General features: G+C 36.9%; 1 long non-coding RNA gene across 1 annotated transcript in view; it reads left to right on the top strand.

Moving 5' to 3' along the window:
* The window catches only part of LOC126756163 (uncharacterized), a 120274-nt gene that overhangs the window by 52367 nt on the left and 51780 nt on the right, over positions 1 to 16127 (top strand). Inside the window, exons 2-3 of the long non-coding RNA XR_007666549.1 lie at positions 14028 to 14058; positions 14491 to 14521. This is a non-coding gene — a long non-coding RNA (uncharacterized LOC126756163). The remainder of the gene's footprint in view (positions 1 to 14027; positions 14059 to 14490; positions 14522 to 16127) is intronic.

The raw sequence follows: 16127 nt of genomic DNA, 5'->3' as shown, positions 1-16127 counted from the left end.
TTCCATCACTTTGGCCAGAACTTCCGGCGATAGGTCCTCACATTCTTGACGGATATTGTCTTTAAGAGCTGCAAGAGTCTGAGGCTTGTTGACATAAACCCGCGACTTCAAAAAGCCCCACAAAAAGAAGTCTGGAGCGGTCAAATCAGGCTATCTTGCTGGCCAGTGCAAATCGCCAAAACGGGAGATTAGACGACCGGGAAATGCATCCTTCAGCATATCGGTGGTGGCACCTGCATTGTATGCCGTTGCACCGTCCTGTTGGAACCACATATTTTCCAATCCCAATTCATCAAGTTGCTGCAAAAAGAACTCGTTGATCATTGCTCTGTAGCGCTCACCACTAACAGTAACCGTTTGGCCCGAGACGTCTTCGAAGAAAAAACAGGTCCAGCGTAAACAGCACACCAGACAGTGACTTTGAGCGGGTGTAATGGCTCTTCGTGGCTTACACGCGGATTTTCAGTGCTCCAGAAGCGTAAATTTTGCTTATTTACGTACCCGCTAAGATGGAAATGGGCCTCATCACCCATGATTATTTTTCATTAAAAATCATCTTCCTCTTGGTGGTGATTAAGGATGACTTGAGCGTATGTTAGTCGGGATTGGCGGTCAGCAACTAACAGCTGATGCACCGTCTGGACTTTGTACGGAAACATCTTCAAATCTGTTACCAAAATTCGCTGTAAACACCGTCGACTGATACCCATTTACGTGGCACGTCGTCTGGTCGCTTCCATGACATCCTCGGCAACAGCTGCAATATTCTCTGCAGAACGTCTACTCAGGGGTCTGCCACGCCTGGCAGCATCTCGTGTTGTGCCAGTCTCTCCGAGGCGAGCGGCTAAATGTCGCAGTGTTTCACCAGTAGGCGTCGGACGGCCTGGAAATCTGCGACGAAATGCACGTTCTGCCAAAGTCACCGACCGATTTTCGGTCAGATAAATAGTCACCAATAACCCGCGTTCTGGAGCAGTGTATTGTTCATTTACGTGTATTTCGCATGTGTTTTTAATATACAAATGTCAAAACAGAAGTGACATTAGAGGTCAATTGCAAAATTTATAGCATCTTCTGATAGGAGGATTACTTTTGCGCGACCCAGTATTAGGCGCAAATCTCCTTAAAAGTAGTATACACGCCTACTTGCAACATATGTAAATGTACGAAAGTTTTGCGGTCTGAAGCCCTCTCTGCATTCGTATCCGAGCACTTAACTGTTCGTTCGCAGGCTTTTCAAATTCAATTGTACTTGTACTTATAACTTGGCTGAGTACAAAACATTTTATAGCCCAAATTATGTGGTTATAAGTTGGACAATTGCATGCAAAGTTGCAGAAGGCACACAACGATAAAGAGCAAAGAAGAATGAAGAGAGCCAAACACACCCTTACACAGTGCAAAGACTTAGTAAGTGGAATCTCAAGCAATTTGCGGAGCACTTTATAAAGTTGATGGCAACATACTCATACATATAAGTATGTGTGTATAGCGGCATAGCAGAGGCAGCAATTTTATTACTGTAGATTCTTGTCTGGCTGTCAGTGAGATAACCCTGTTCTCTCTTGCAGCGCATGCTGCCAAGTCTTGACGATTAACAAAACACAAATCCGGCCAAATAAATCTTTGCTTATCTGTTTGCCTACGATTTGCACACACATCTGACTATATATATACATACATAGGTATATATAATCTTATAGTATATGTGTATAAATAACAATAATATAAGTGCGTACCAACTGTACACTCACTGCCCACAAAAGCCAACAACTTCTAGCCTTTTCATAAAACTTTCGCTTAGAAGACACATAGATATAATCGTATTTACAGAGGTATCTACATAGACTACCCTGTAAGAAAGTGAAAACAAAAGAGATTGTTCATTGTACTATAGGTTACTAGTTAGTTAGGCTGATTTAGGCCTGACGACGACCTAGGCCTTTAGGAGGCCCATAGAGAAACCACTGGAACTAAAAGTCGCTCACTCTAAACATAAACTTTGATATTTTTTAGGGCTTACCGAAGATAGTTAACATCGTTTCACATTTTGAGTTTATCTAGAATTTAACTTTCGGCTCAAAACACTTTGACAGTCTATAGTTTAGTCTCTTCTAGATAATTTATATAACAAATGTCAAGTTTTTTGTCTATAACGTTCATAAAGAGTTCATATAAAGGTCTCAAAGAAATATTTAACGGGTCTTTTACCACTATGGTTTTATAATATTATTCAAGGAGAGCACAGCAGAGCTTAACTTTGGTCCTAATGGCTTTTGGAATCGATAATATTTATAAGCGCTCCCAAAAACTGGGCTATGACTAACTGAAATGAGGAAGCGCTTGGATCATTCGAGAAAATTATTATCTTCGGAGCCATCCGCGTGAGCGTTGAATAACGAAGATGATGGAACCACGAACTGAATGAGCTCTACGGCGACATGCATAGAAGTCCAACAAATCCGCAGATTACGTAGAAAAGTGCAACAAATCCGCAGACTACGCCAGGTCGTTCGCATTGAAGATGATGATACAGCGAAAAGCTCCTTCGATTTGAGACACATGGATGGATAACGGAAGCAAGGACGCTCACGCATCCTTGGCCGAAAGCGGTCAAATTCCGAACATTGTGTTTTCTGACGAAAAAATTTTTCCAATTGAGCAATTCGTAAACGCTCAAAACGATAGGGTTTACTTGACCGACCGTTCATACGAGAATCTAAGTCATCGGTTGGCCATCAGAAGGCAGCACCCGCCACAAATAATGTTTTGGACCACTGTCACCGCAGATGGGCGCTCTCCAATTGTTTTCAACGAACCTGGCGTCAAAGTAAATGCGACATATTATCGGGAAAGTGTGCTGGCGGCTGCTTTGAAGCCGTGGGCAAACAAACATTTCGGTCGCAAACCATGGACGTTTCAAGAAGACTCAGTACCGTCATTCAAAACGCTAGTGAACCAAGAAAGACTGAAAAACAACGTTCCGAACTTCATTACGACCACACAATTACTCTTGAATTCACCAGATGCGAATCCCATGGATTATTCTCTCTGAGCCATTTTGGAGAGCAAAGTCCGAAGTAAAAAATACACCAGTCTCGTGGTGCTGAAGAAAGCCATTGTCCGCGAGTGGGCCAAATTACCGGCAAGTCACATTCGAGCAGCTTGCGATTCGGTTTTTGACCGTCTCAAGGTCATAGTTAAGGCAAAAGTTGGTCATATCGAGCAAAAGTGAATTGGTCCTGAATTTATGATTATTTTCACACATTTTGTACTTTAAAATAAATAAAAATAATTTTCCAAACCAAATTTATGGCTTTTTTAATTGGTTACACTTCGAGTGAATGTAATATAGATTTAAAATAAATAAAAGTTTTATTTCCTAAAGGGATGTTTCTGGCCTTTTTTCGTACATAGCCAGATATACGAATACATGGAGGCCTAAATAAATATTTTCAAACAAATATACGCATTCGTAAACATCCTTGCCCAACTAAAACCAAAAGTTTTCATATATTCTGCAAACTTTTAAATTTTAATATTCGGCTTAGAATAACAAAGTTCTTGTCTTCATGCATGACAGCTTTCTACGTGTGCTAGTTATATTGTTTGTTAAATTCTAAATGAATTTGGCTAAAAGTTTGTGCTATTTATGCATTCACAGGTATATATCCTAAATTAGAAGTTCAGATTTGCATTTGTTTATAAACACAGTTGCTTTTAGTTTACTTGGCAAGAAAAATACTAGGAATTTTTTTTTGAAAACCAGCTGGGAGATTTTTTTTAAGCAACTCTGTTTGAAAATGGTTATGCTTTGGCAGGATTTTAGTGGTTTCAGTTTCGTCTTGTTGAAACCAAATGTCCCTGATGAGATCACTACCTTCAATTTCAGGTATTAAGTAGACGGATATCAAGATTACGTTAGTCCGAGTGGTTGCAAATGGCACCGAATCGGCTCTCCAACGTCTTCGTGTACACTCTCAGCAACGGGTGCTTCATTAAACTTAAACTTCTAAATCACCTGTTTTTATATCCCTTGACCCAGACAAATGGTCAAAATGACTTTCGGCACAACTATTAATTCTGGCTTCTTACTTTAACCGGAACTTTCTAATAAATTACGCCATTAGAAGAACAAACGTTGCATGCCGAAAAATTTATGGTGAAAGCAACAACTTTTAATTAAATTTTGATAACAAAAAACTTCAACCTTAAGTCTGAAATATTAACAACAGAAGGCAGAACACAAGAGAGAGCGGAAAAGGGTGCGCGTTTGTTGTACCAAATGCTGCAGCGCGTAAATCACATTATTATCGATGTCACCAAGGCGAAAAAAAAAACATTTATAAAACAGAAAATAGTAAATAAACAAACAAACTTATTTAATGGAAGCCAGAGAAAAGTGAGCAACAAGACGATAGAAAAGCGTAGAAAGTGGGAAATAAACAGATTATTTATTGCTAGTACGCGGAAAGCACAGAGCAGGCGTTGCTACTGGTATGGGAAGGGCATTGAAACGCCCTGCTTACAGTTATAAGCAAGCATGCTTGCGGAGAAGGAGGAACTGCAACGCAAGGAGTGCAAGAAGCAAAGTAGAATATCAGCGAACTTCTTAGTACTCTTTGCAGTCTCAAGTGTAAGTAAATACATTATCCAGCTAGTACCAACCCAGAAGGCTACTACTCTTCGTTATTTGCAATTTTTTCAAGAGAAAATATGCGAAATTATGTTCTGAACATTCCTTAACTTCGAAGATGTAAGTGTTTTTAATAAAGCATAAGAGGGATAGATCAAAATTCAAGAGGAAGGTTGGAGGCCGAGTCTGCTGCTGGAAATTCTCAATCAACTCTTGTTTCAGACAGCCAAACCACTGCAATGTCTCTCAAGCAGAAGTGGCAGCTATTAAGATAGCAGCAGATGTTCCCTAACGTAGCAAGGCTTCCTTGAGGGAGGCTGCTATATAGCACTAGAGCTTGTTGACATTGAGCTCAAAGCCAGTCAAGGGGTACAAGACCTCTCTATCTGTATCATTAAGCTACTTCTGTTTTAAACTTGTCTGGGTGCCTGGTCATAGTGGAAACGTCAGAAGCTGTAAGGTCGATGAGCTCGCGAGAAAAGGCACCCTTATCCAAATACCAAACAAGTAGGTGCTCCACTGTCATCGTGCACTCAGACACTGGATCTGTGGGCTTCGCGCGAGTTTAGCAAGCATTGGTCAGCAATCAGCATTTGTGGGGTTGCGGGAGCCTTTTGACACAGAGTTGAACGCAAAAGATTTATGGAGCTACTAGCTCTTAGCAAGGTTCTCATTGCCGCAATGATAGATCTCCTAACTGGACATTGCCCCTTAAGATTTTGGAGGATGCAACTTGTCAAAGTTGCAGGGGTGGAAGATGAGATGGAAACAACTGGACGCTTTCTGCTTTACTGTCCAGTTTTTGAAGTATACGTTATATTAGGCAGCTTAATCAATTTTTAGCTGGCTCTGGGTGGTTTGTAGATTTAAAACGGCCTTTTTTATCCGTACGTATGAGTTCTGGGCATCACAACGGACAAGCGTCTCTTGCAGTTTACATGGAATTTTTCGTGGTCTCACGAATATCAGCTTATTTACCTTACCTATCTTAACCCGATTCCCCAATCGATAATGATGGAGCGGACGTTTCATTGCCCGACCATGAAGAAGTTCGAATACCAATTACCCGTTTGAAGAACAACAAAGCGGCGAGGGCCGATGGATTGCCGGTCGAGCAAGAACTGAAAGGGAGCATGCATCAGCTTCTTTGTAAAATATGGTAGGACGAAAGCATGCCCAACGATTGGAGTTTAAGTGTGCTCTGACCAATCCACAAAAAGGGAGACCCCAAAATCTGTGCCAACCACCGTGGAATAAGCCTCCTCAACATCGCATATAAGGTTCTTTCGATAATAAACTGTTTGGACCTTATCAGTGTGGCTTTAGACCTGGAAAATCTACAATCGACCTGACTTTCACCAGGTGCCAAATCTTGGGGAAGACCTCTGAAAGGAAGATTGACATTGCGCAATATAAAAATATTCGTCAGAATCGGGAAGCACCTCTCCAAGCCGTTCGATAGCAAGCGAGGCTTCAGACAATCTAGAAGAAAATAATACGAGCTGCAAAGCTAAACAGAGCAGGTACAATCCTCTATAAGAGTGTAACCGCGTTAGCGGTGTCTACGCCAATTAAGAAGAAGAAGGCTATGTGATTCACTTCTAATGTCATAGCGCTTTCTTCAAATGAAAATATTTGCAGATTTCACTATCTAACAGCTTTTATTTTCAGAAATTACGTTTTTTTATGGCCCTCAATACAAAACCAAATTTACCAAATCTAAATTAGCAAAAGCTTTTTAGAATCACGGTATCCAAACCAAATCTAAAGCAAAAGGGCGCACCAAATCACAGTTAGAGCAAACATTATTCGTATCTTCTTTGAAAAAAAAAAACTTTACAAACAAAAGTACATTAACTGCTTATCACTCACGGCAGCATTCGCTGGCAAAAATCTTCCAAATAATGAAGCTGATTGCGGTTGCTCGCTTGATAAGCGAAAATAAATGACTTGAAACTTTTTATATTAGTTACATATGTTCTTAATGCTTGGTGACATAAGTAATCTAATTTAAAGCGAACAATCAAACTTGATGCCTTAAACTGCAAACTACCTCGAACAAGTAAGGAAGGGCTAAGTTTATCGGATAAAGTGATCACCGTCATTTACATATTTTTCATATAATCGGTTCCTAATGTATATACTCGTATTATACAGAGAGATGGAGTTTCTGAGATTTCACGCATGGTTTTTGGTCCATAAGGTGGCAAGGCCACGCCCATTTTCAATTTTTAAAAAAACCTGGGTGCAGCTTCCTTCTGCCATTTCTTCCGTAAAATTTGGTGTTTCTGACGTTTTTTGTTAGTCGGTTAACGCACTTTTAGTGATTTTCAACATAACCTTTGTATGGGAGGTAGGCGTGGTTATTATCCGATTTCTTTCATTTTTGAACTGTATATGAAAATGCCTGAAGGAAACGACTCTGTAGAGTTAGGTTGACATAGCTATAGTAGTTTCCGAGATATGTACAAAAAACTTAGTAGGGGGCGGGGCTACGCCCACTTTTCCAAAAAAATTACGTCCAAATATGCCCCTCCTTAATACGATCCTTTGTGCCAACTTTCACTTTAATATCTTTATTTATGCTTAGTTATGACACAGTTATGGCAGTTGACCGATTTTGCCCATCTTCCAACTTAACCTTCTTATGGAGCCAAGAAATACGTGTACCGAGTTTCATTATGATATCTCAATTTTTACTCAAGTTATAGCTTGCACGGACGGACGGACGGACAGTCAGACATCTGGATTTCAACTCTACTCGTCACCCTGATCACTTTGGTATATGTAACCCTATATCTGACTCTTTTAGTTTTAGGACTTACAAACAACCGTTATGTGAACAAAACTATAATACTCTCCTTAGCAACATTGTTGCGAGAGTATAAAAAGATGAGAGTCCAAAGAAGAGAAGCACATTAATGGAGTCATTTACAGTAAATTGTGCTCGAAATGCAACGTCACTGCAAAGCGGCTGTTGTCAAGTTGCTTGACGAGAGTCGTGGTTAAATAAAATGTCTCTAGCTTTGTGATTTTGTGCATAGTGGGCTGCGTGGCCAAAAAGAGTTTGCTGATTTTTTTACTATACAATTTGATTCGTGATTTGATTCCATCGCTGCTTACTGATTTTCTATTCCATATAATATGTGTGTGCGTTAGTAATAGAGAACTCAACAACATTAATTTTCAACATACATGTAAGTATATAAGACATATATAGTATATATATTACACATACTGCTTTTATAAAAGGTTTTGTGTAGCGATTACAGCGCTTAGGGTTAAACGGCGATAACTAGTAATCTATGTGCTGCTATTAACCCTTAAATGACCTCAGCTTGTGCGTAATCGCACCAATTACTGTTAATGGTAGGATTGGGCTAATAAATGGTTGTTTTTATAGATGAACGGAAAATAAACGGAAATATGCTGAAAACAATTTTCATTGATAAGAAGGCCTTAATGCATAGAATTTCACAGTAGGAAATTTAAGTTAATCAACGAGACTTCGTTTAGCTATTTCTCTGCGCTCAACAACATAGTTATCGAGTTGAATTCATACAAAAAGGTATCCGGATACCTCATCAAAGTGGTATAGCTGCACTGAGGATACTATCAAGTTTCGTTTTCCATATTTTAGATCAGTTTTACCATACCATTGTGTTTGGTTCAAATGACAAATGAAAATTTCCAATTGTGAATGTTCATTATCATTCGAAAAAACATTTTTTGAGATCTATTTTTTGAAGATTTTCTCTTTCAAATGTTGGCTGCGGCTACGTCTCTCTGGATCATCTGACCATATGTTCAGTCCGCATTTTCGATGACTCGTTCGAGCATTTCGACTTGTTACTGGCTAAATGACACGCGTGATATTTTGCTTGAGACTTTACATCTCCACAGGGAGAAGTTTAACGGTGTGATATCAAACGATCTTGGTGGCCAATCGATCGGCCAAAAACGTGAAATTACCTGCTCACCAAAAGTGGGAGAAAAACCAAAAAAAAAGTTGTTAAAACAAATGTTTGGCGTGTTAAGTACAAGTATAAATCTGGGCTGCCAATTCTTAGAAACTCGTCTGGTTTGCTTAACTCTGTGTACTTGATAATATGATAGGTTAGTTTACGTTAATCTAGTGGGTCAATAAAACATGCATAGACCAGTTTTGGTGCTTTGCGCTACCAGATGGAGTTCAGTTACTAAGACGTTGAGGAGTAGTCATTCTTTAGAACGCCTGCGCTTCACGGGAATTTTAACAGTCGCTGTGGCTTCACTATCGATACTTCCTCCAATATGATACCGTGGGGACCCCAGATGCTCACAGTGTAGTCTTGCGAATGCGGGACAAGTGCACAAGAGATGCTCCATTGTTTACCTGATGCCTTGCTCTTTACATTTCCTGCAGTCTTCTCGATCTGTCAGCCCCATTCTGCGAGCGTATGTCGCCACCAGACAGTGAGCAGTTGGTATTCCCATCATGTTCATAAAGTCTCTTCTAACGACTGCCAATAGGAATTTTGTGTACTTCCAATCTACAGTTTTGCACATGACTTTTGGAGTTTTGCACTCAGGTAGCTCGTTCTATCGGGTTTTGATTTCTTTCGACATCGTCGTATAGACAATGAATGGATTTCCCACTGTTGATCACGTTTTCGGGTAATTTTTGGCAATCTCGTTTTTTATTGCCCTCGATGCCTTTGTGGCTTAAAACCCAATAAAAGTGAAGTTCCTTGCTTCTGGTTACACTTTCCACTGCTGTCCTGCTTCCCAAGACACTTCTGGCCGATATGTGAGACGAGATTACTGCCTTGATTGCTGCTTGGCTGTTTATGTAGATGTTGACTCTGAAATTGCCTGCAGTTGTATAAGAGCCCAGTTCCGCGGTTTTCGCAATAGCAAAGACCTCAGCTTGTAATATACTACAGTGGTTCGGCAGCTTAAAAGGTTGCCTTATGCCTAACTCTGGGTAGTATATCTCTGCACCAACTTTATCGTCCATTTTCGCGCCACAATGTCAAAACAGCTTTTATTTGTCAGAGAGATTCTCTTTCATAAGGTTATGAAAGAGCTCAAAGGTAAATTTTGTTCCAAAAGGGATTGCGGAATGAATGAAGAGTTTCTTGCAAATATTGCAGATAATTTGATATTTCTGAGTCCCTATCTTAGGCCAGTCGGATTCACAAAACTCGACAGCTTAAATTTACCAAGGTCCTTCGAGAATCTTTAAGAACTTCCGTTCAATTTGCTTTCAAATACTGTGTTTCAGTTTGCCTGCTTCCGGTAGCACGAAATACAAATTTAACAGACTTTATCTTCTGGGTCTTAAAGAGGTTGGAATGCTTGTAACTTCCGTTACAATTGAATTTTAGAAGCGAGTTTTAGGATTGCTCTTTAAATTGTTGTATCGTCAATGGTTCATGGCTTCTTAAATTAATGCCATGGAAAGTTCGTCAAATATTTCCAAAGTAAAATGAAATTAGTCAAGATTTCCAAAAATCAACAATTACAATTTAGGTGAATAGCCTTATGTAGAGGACTAAAATGGGTTTTAATGATGAATAAAGGTAAAGAGAGTCACCAGTCCCAATATTAAATACCTTAACTAGATCTATTTTATTACTTTGGAGTTTTAATATTTCAATTTTATTATATATCTATTCTTTTTGAAATATTAACCTCATAACGCCTGCTACACCTAATTGTTAGTGCCTGCTTTTAGGCGGTGTAGCCTTGCTCCATACCATTCTTCTTGCCTTGCTGGGTTTATTGTTGTTGTTATATCACCTTTGTTGCCGTAATTTCTGCTGATGGCGACGACACTGTGAATTTGTCATTGTTGCAGCCGATTGTTGCTGACTCTGCTCCACGGCAACTCAGCTGTTCGCAGTCGACTTTACATTGCTTTTCACAATTTTTGCTTGACGCCGTCCTTGTGCCACATGCACGCTCGTATCGCATAAATATTTAATTACCTCAAAATACTGAAACGCTCAACTGAAGAACGCGCGAACTGCAGAGAGTACGAAATATTTATAAAGTGAAAATTCAGCTGAAGAAGAATCCACGAGCACAAATTCGTATGAAACGCAAAAGTGTGTTTGTACGTGTTAAGGTCGTGTTGATACATACATGCTCTTGCGAAATTATGAAATTTTAATTCAAATGGACTCTGCGCCTTCATTTGGGCTATGCTTCAAGCAACGGTGTTATCGGCAGGGCCTGGCGCAGCTGGTGCGTGGTAAACTTCTCTCAAGAGTGTGTGTGAAGGTGAAATACTAATAAGATTTCTAAATTTCATATTTTAAGTGCATGGCACTGAATTACGCGCTTAAGTTATTGAATAATCAGTAAAATGTCAAAAAATGAGGTAGAGAAAGGAGCTCCTGTCAGCAGTCAGGAAGAAACTCAGAGGTATGTCAGCGCTTAATTTACAAAAATTTGTAACAGGTGGTAAGTGTAAGTGGTACAGGAAATATGTCTTAAGTGTGTTTGAATCCATTTTAATTGACTACTAAAATTGTAACAGGTGGCATCTCTTCCTAAAATAAAACAATAGAGAATTTAAACCCTTATTTTATGCTATTCTTATTTTATCAGGTTTTGTAAAAAGTATTAAAAATTTCGAACCTTTCTAAAACACACAGAAAAGTTGCCACCGTTTCGAAATTTTTAACCGAATCGAATATTTTTTAAATATGCTATAATTGACACCCTTATTGTATTATATATTTATTTTAGGTTTTCAATTGACTAAGAAATTTTGAAAAAGGTGGCAACACCTTCGAAAAATAAAACCATATGGGGTTTAAAACCAAGCTTTATTGTTTTCTTATTTTATCAGGTTTTTTTTTTTAATAAAAAAAATTTCGAACAGATGGCAACCTTTCTAAAATATCCTACTGAAGCGAATAGTTTTTTAAATGTGCTATATTTTTTATTGTTTATTATTGTATGTTATTATTTATTTATTTTAGCATCGTAATTGATTAATAAAATTGTAACAGGTGGCAGCACTTACGAAAAAAATTTTCAAATGAGCGTTTTTTTAACCTCCTCAGTTTAATGTACTTACTGAAATAATTAATTTAATTTTTTTGTTTAAAAAAAGTATTTGATTAGATTTCAAGGAGCAACGATTTTTGAAGTGGTGGCAATATGTAGCAGAAAAAAATTTCAATCTGTAGCAGAAAAAAATTTCAGGTGTATTTATTTTAGTTTTACTGCAGTCCTGCTGTCATATTGCATTAATTCTTAACCCTATCGTTTTTTTATTCAAATATTCAAACAGGTGGCAACCTTTCTAAAATATGCCACCCAATGAAATATTGTATAAACGAGTTATTTTTTATTGTTATTTTATTTTTTAGCTATTTTTTTATACTCTCGCAACAATAATTGACTAATAAAATTTTTCGTAATACTTCCAAAATTGAGTAAAATCATTTTTAAAACTTGGTACGTATTTATTTTTGTATATTTTTGTTTTATTTTTGTATATTATTTTTATATTTATTTTAGTATTGTAATTAACTAATAAAATTTTTCGCAGGTGGCAATACTTCCAAAATTTTTTTTAAACCGCGGGACGTTTTACACCACTTTGGTTTAATATTATTATTGCAATATTTTTTTTGTTTTTTGTTTTCAATGACTAAAAACATTTGTAATAGGTGGCAACACTTCCCAAAAATATTTTCAACTGCGCGCCTTTTTACACCTCTTCAGCCTAATATCCTTATTGTAATAATTATTACATGTATTTTTTTTATTGATTGTATGAAACAATATTTTTTACAAGCTGGCAACCTATTTTGGAAAAAATGTTAGGTGTCGTTTGTTTACTGCTCTTGCAACAATTCTTTATCATATCGTTTTATTTCTTAATTTTTTTTTTTATATCAAATATTAAACAGGTGGCAAGTCCTTAACACAAACATTGCTTATACTACGGCCAGCGTTTGTCGTACATTTATAGTAAACTTCACTAGACGATGTTCTTCACCCACAAAAATACTGAAATATAATCAAATGCTTGAAGATATTTTTTCACGATTTCATACAGTAGTTTCAACCCACACAGTTGCAGCGTTCTTAAGTACGCCTATTTAGACAAGCACCATGTTCTTCTTGGAATTACTCTCGAAACTTGTGCGGTGCAGTCAAGTTCTCTTGTTTTATAATACTTGTGTATCGAAGCGTAAAACTTTACTTTTCTCCATATTCCACATCAACTGCATAGGTGTGTGAAAATGTGCCGTTAGTTCGTATGTAAACCTCTTCATGACCTAAAAGCTCCGGTAAAAGTGAATGCCGCTATTAAGCGAGCGGGCTGTTACTTGCATTCAAAATACATATTTTCTCTGTGTGTTTACACATATCTGTGTTAGTATGTATGTGTGTGTGTGCCATGTGCGAAATAAAATCTTAATGGATAACATAAATTCGTAGAATAAATGCTCGAGATGCTTATATGCACACAAATAAACACAGCGCACACACACTCGTTTCACAATGCGAATGTGTGTGTCGGTTATTGCTTTTGTTGTTGTTCGTGCTTTGTTGGCTTACACAGATTAAGTTGGCATACCGCTTTGGTGCGGTTCACCGCAAAGATGAAAGGTAAAAGTTTGCATTGCACTCATACAAATGCAAGTCGTTTGTTTTTATTATTGTTGTTTTGCAGTGCTGTTGTTGTTGTGCAGTGCAAATGCATAGTGCGATGAGAGGGAAAAAGCATTTTAATTTAGCGGGAGTGGAGTGCTTAATAGTTACTTAGAGATTTCGAAAAGGATTTTTATTTTATCGGCATATGCGCATAAGTGTAAATGTATGTGTGCGTTTACATTAGGGTGTGCGGAAAATATTTTTCATAATTTTTTTCATATGTATATTTTTATAAAATAGTTTTGAATTATTTTTGAGAGCCCGTTTTTATTATGAAGGTCAAAAATATGTGTAACGTTGCCTAATTTCAGGTTTGTTTGATTAAATATTATTTTTCATTTCAATATTTATTATAAAGTACTTAAAAAGGTGGCAGCTCTTCTAAAAATTTTTTTGTACTATTTTTGAAAGCTGTATTTTTAATTATTATTTTTACTTTTACTTTTTTCTGCTAATATTTTTTCAGGTGGCAACCCTTACCAAATTTTTTTCAATCTTAATATTTTTTAACCTCATTAGCTAGTTATATGTATATATATACCATAACATATGTATATTTTATTTTTGCCAGTGGTATATAAACATATATAAAAAAACGTTAAAAAAGGGTTGCAGCTCTTCTCAAAAAATTTTTTTATTGTATTATTTCATAAAAAGCTGTATTTCTTAAAACCGTTTCTTTATTATTATCTTTACCTTTCTAATTTTTTGCTAATATTTTTTTCAGGTGGCAACCCTTCCAAAAATTTTTTTCATTCGTAAGTATTTTTAACCACATTAGCTAGTTATTTATACCGTAACATATGTATATTTAATTTTTGATATCAATGTAATATAATAAAACAGGTGGCAGCTCTTTTAAAATTTTATTTATTATACTCGTTTCTAGAAAAGTTTTTTCTTAGAGCCATTTTTAAGTAATGATAATTATCTTTCTAATTATGTGCTAATATTTTTTTTCGGGTGGCAACACTTAACAAATTATTTGCAAATACAAACTCTCTTAAAAGCCTTCAGTGGATACCTATTTGGTAATTATTTATTTTTCATTTATAGTTTCAATATTTATTATAAAGTTTTTTAAACGAGTGGCAGCTCTTCTCAAATATTTTTTATTGTTACTATTTCTTAAAGATAATTTTTAATTATTATCTTTAACCTTCTAATTATGTGCTAATCTTTTTTTTCAGGTGGCAACACTTTCAAAAATTTTGTTCAACCGTAAGTCTTTTCTAACCTCTTAAGTTAGTTATATGTATATACCATAAAATATATTTTATTTTTGGTGCCAGTATAATATAATAAAAATTTCAAACGGGTGGCAGCTCTTCTCAAAATTTTTTTATCGTACTATTTCTTAAAATAAATTTATTATTTAAAGCTGTGTTTTTGAATTACCATCATTTTTTTTCTAATTAGGTGCTAATATTTTTTCCCGGTGGCAACACTTCTCAAAATATAACCAAATACGAACTCTCTTAAATTCCTTCAGTGTAAGAAATATTTTTAGCTATTTATTTTTTATTTATTACTACAATATTTATTATAATTTATTTTTAAAGTAAAAATTTTATGCAGGTGGCAACTCCACTGCCAAAAATATGTCAATCGTAAGCTCACCTTAATCTCCTAATTTGCTGCTAGTACAGCAGTTTCAGTCTCTCGTAACAAATTTTTATGATTGATTTTTTTCAGTCAGGTGGCAACTTTCCAAAAACTTTTTTTTGAAAGCGTACGGGTATAACACCGAACAGTGGAAGATTGAACACAAATTTCGCATCGGTGAGCTATCCTTTTTTTTACTTTTTAATCGGGTTTTACTTTTAGATCGGGAGTTCCATACCTCGCTCTCTCTCTCTGCCTCTCCGATCACTATCTTACCAACTAATTCTTGAAAAATGAGTCTCTTCTATTTAAATTGCATATTTCAACACCATCTAAGTCATCAGTGAGTCACATTTTGTAACCCTCTAAAATTTCTCTTACTCATATTACTCATTCTTGCGGCAGCTATTATCATAATTCCTACCACACTTTCTCTTCCGTCTCTCCGCTTCACTGCGGTAATATTTTCCATTTAAATGGACAGCAAGCAACTTATATATATGTAGATATATAGCTCAACATCAATACATTTACATACATCTCCAGCAGTGCGGTGTCCTTGCAAAGTTTACACCTTTCTTCAACTTGCTGCCTTGCCTCGATTTTGAGTTGTATTCCTTACTATCACGAGCTCTTCCACACAATAGCCGCCGCTGGTTGGCGAAGCGATTTCCATTTGTGCTTTGCTGTTACCATATTTCAAGTTTCAGTAATTTGCTAAGTTGCCAAGTTTCTGCAATGAACGCCTGACTGCAGCGGACAAATGTGGCTATTTCGCACCTGCTTGGCTGATGTGCCCGCAATACATCCAAGGAAACGTGAAATGTGAAATGAAAAGCGGAGATTCGGCACTGTAGTCTCTAGAAGTAGAGAAATCTACAAACGTATCTATTGCTCATGTGATTGCATTTGAGGGTGAGACTGTGCTGTCGGAGGTCGCAATTGGTCTTCGAGTTGACTACACAAAATCTACTCGGATGAAAAGAAGGAAGTAGCTATTTATTGGAGTGGAATGAATGCAAAATAGCAAGTTGGAGAGGTGTGGAATTTGTGACGAAGGACATCATTACATTACATATGTGTTGCATATATTTAGGAAAACTATTTCTTAATTAAAAAGATGGAGTCTTTCAAAGAAAGTGGTTTCTGGCTCTACGACAGCATAGTCAAGCCCATTATGTTCTATGTCTTTATGTGGTGGAGAGCTCTAGAAAAGACCACA

This window comes from Bactrocera neohumeralis, chromosome 4 (genome assembly GCF_024586455.1).
Source record: "Bactrocera neohumeralis isolate Rockhampton chromosome 4, APGP_CSIRO_Bneo_wtdbg2-racon-allhic-juicebox.fasta_v2, whole genome shotgun sequence".
Lineage (NCBI taxonomy): Eukaryota > Metazoa > Arthropoda > Insecta > Diptera > Tephritidae > Bactrocera > Bactrocera neohumeralis.
The sequence above is the reverse complement of the archived record's forward strand: the minus strand, read 5'-3'. Positions and strand labels throughout refer to the sequence as shown.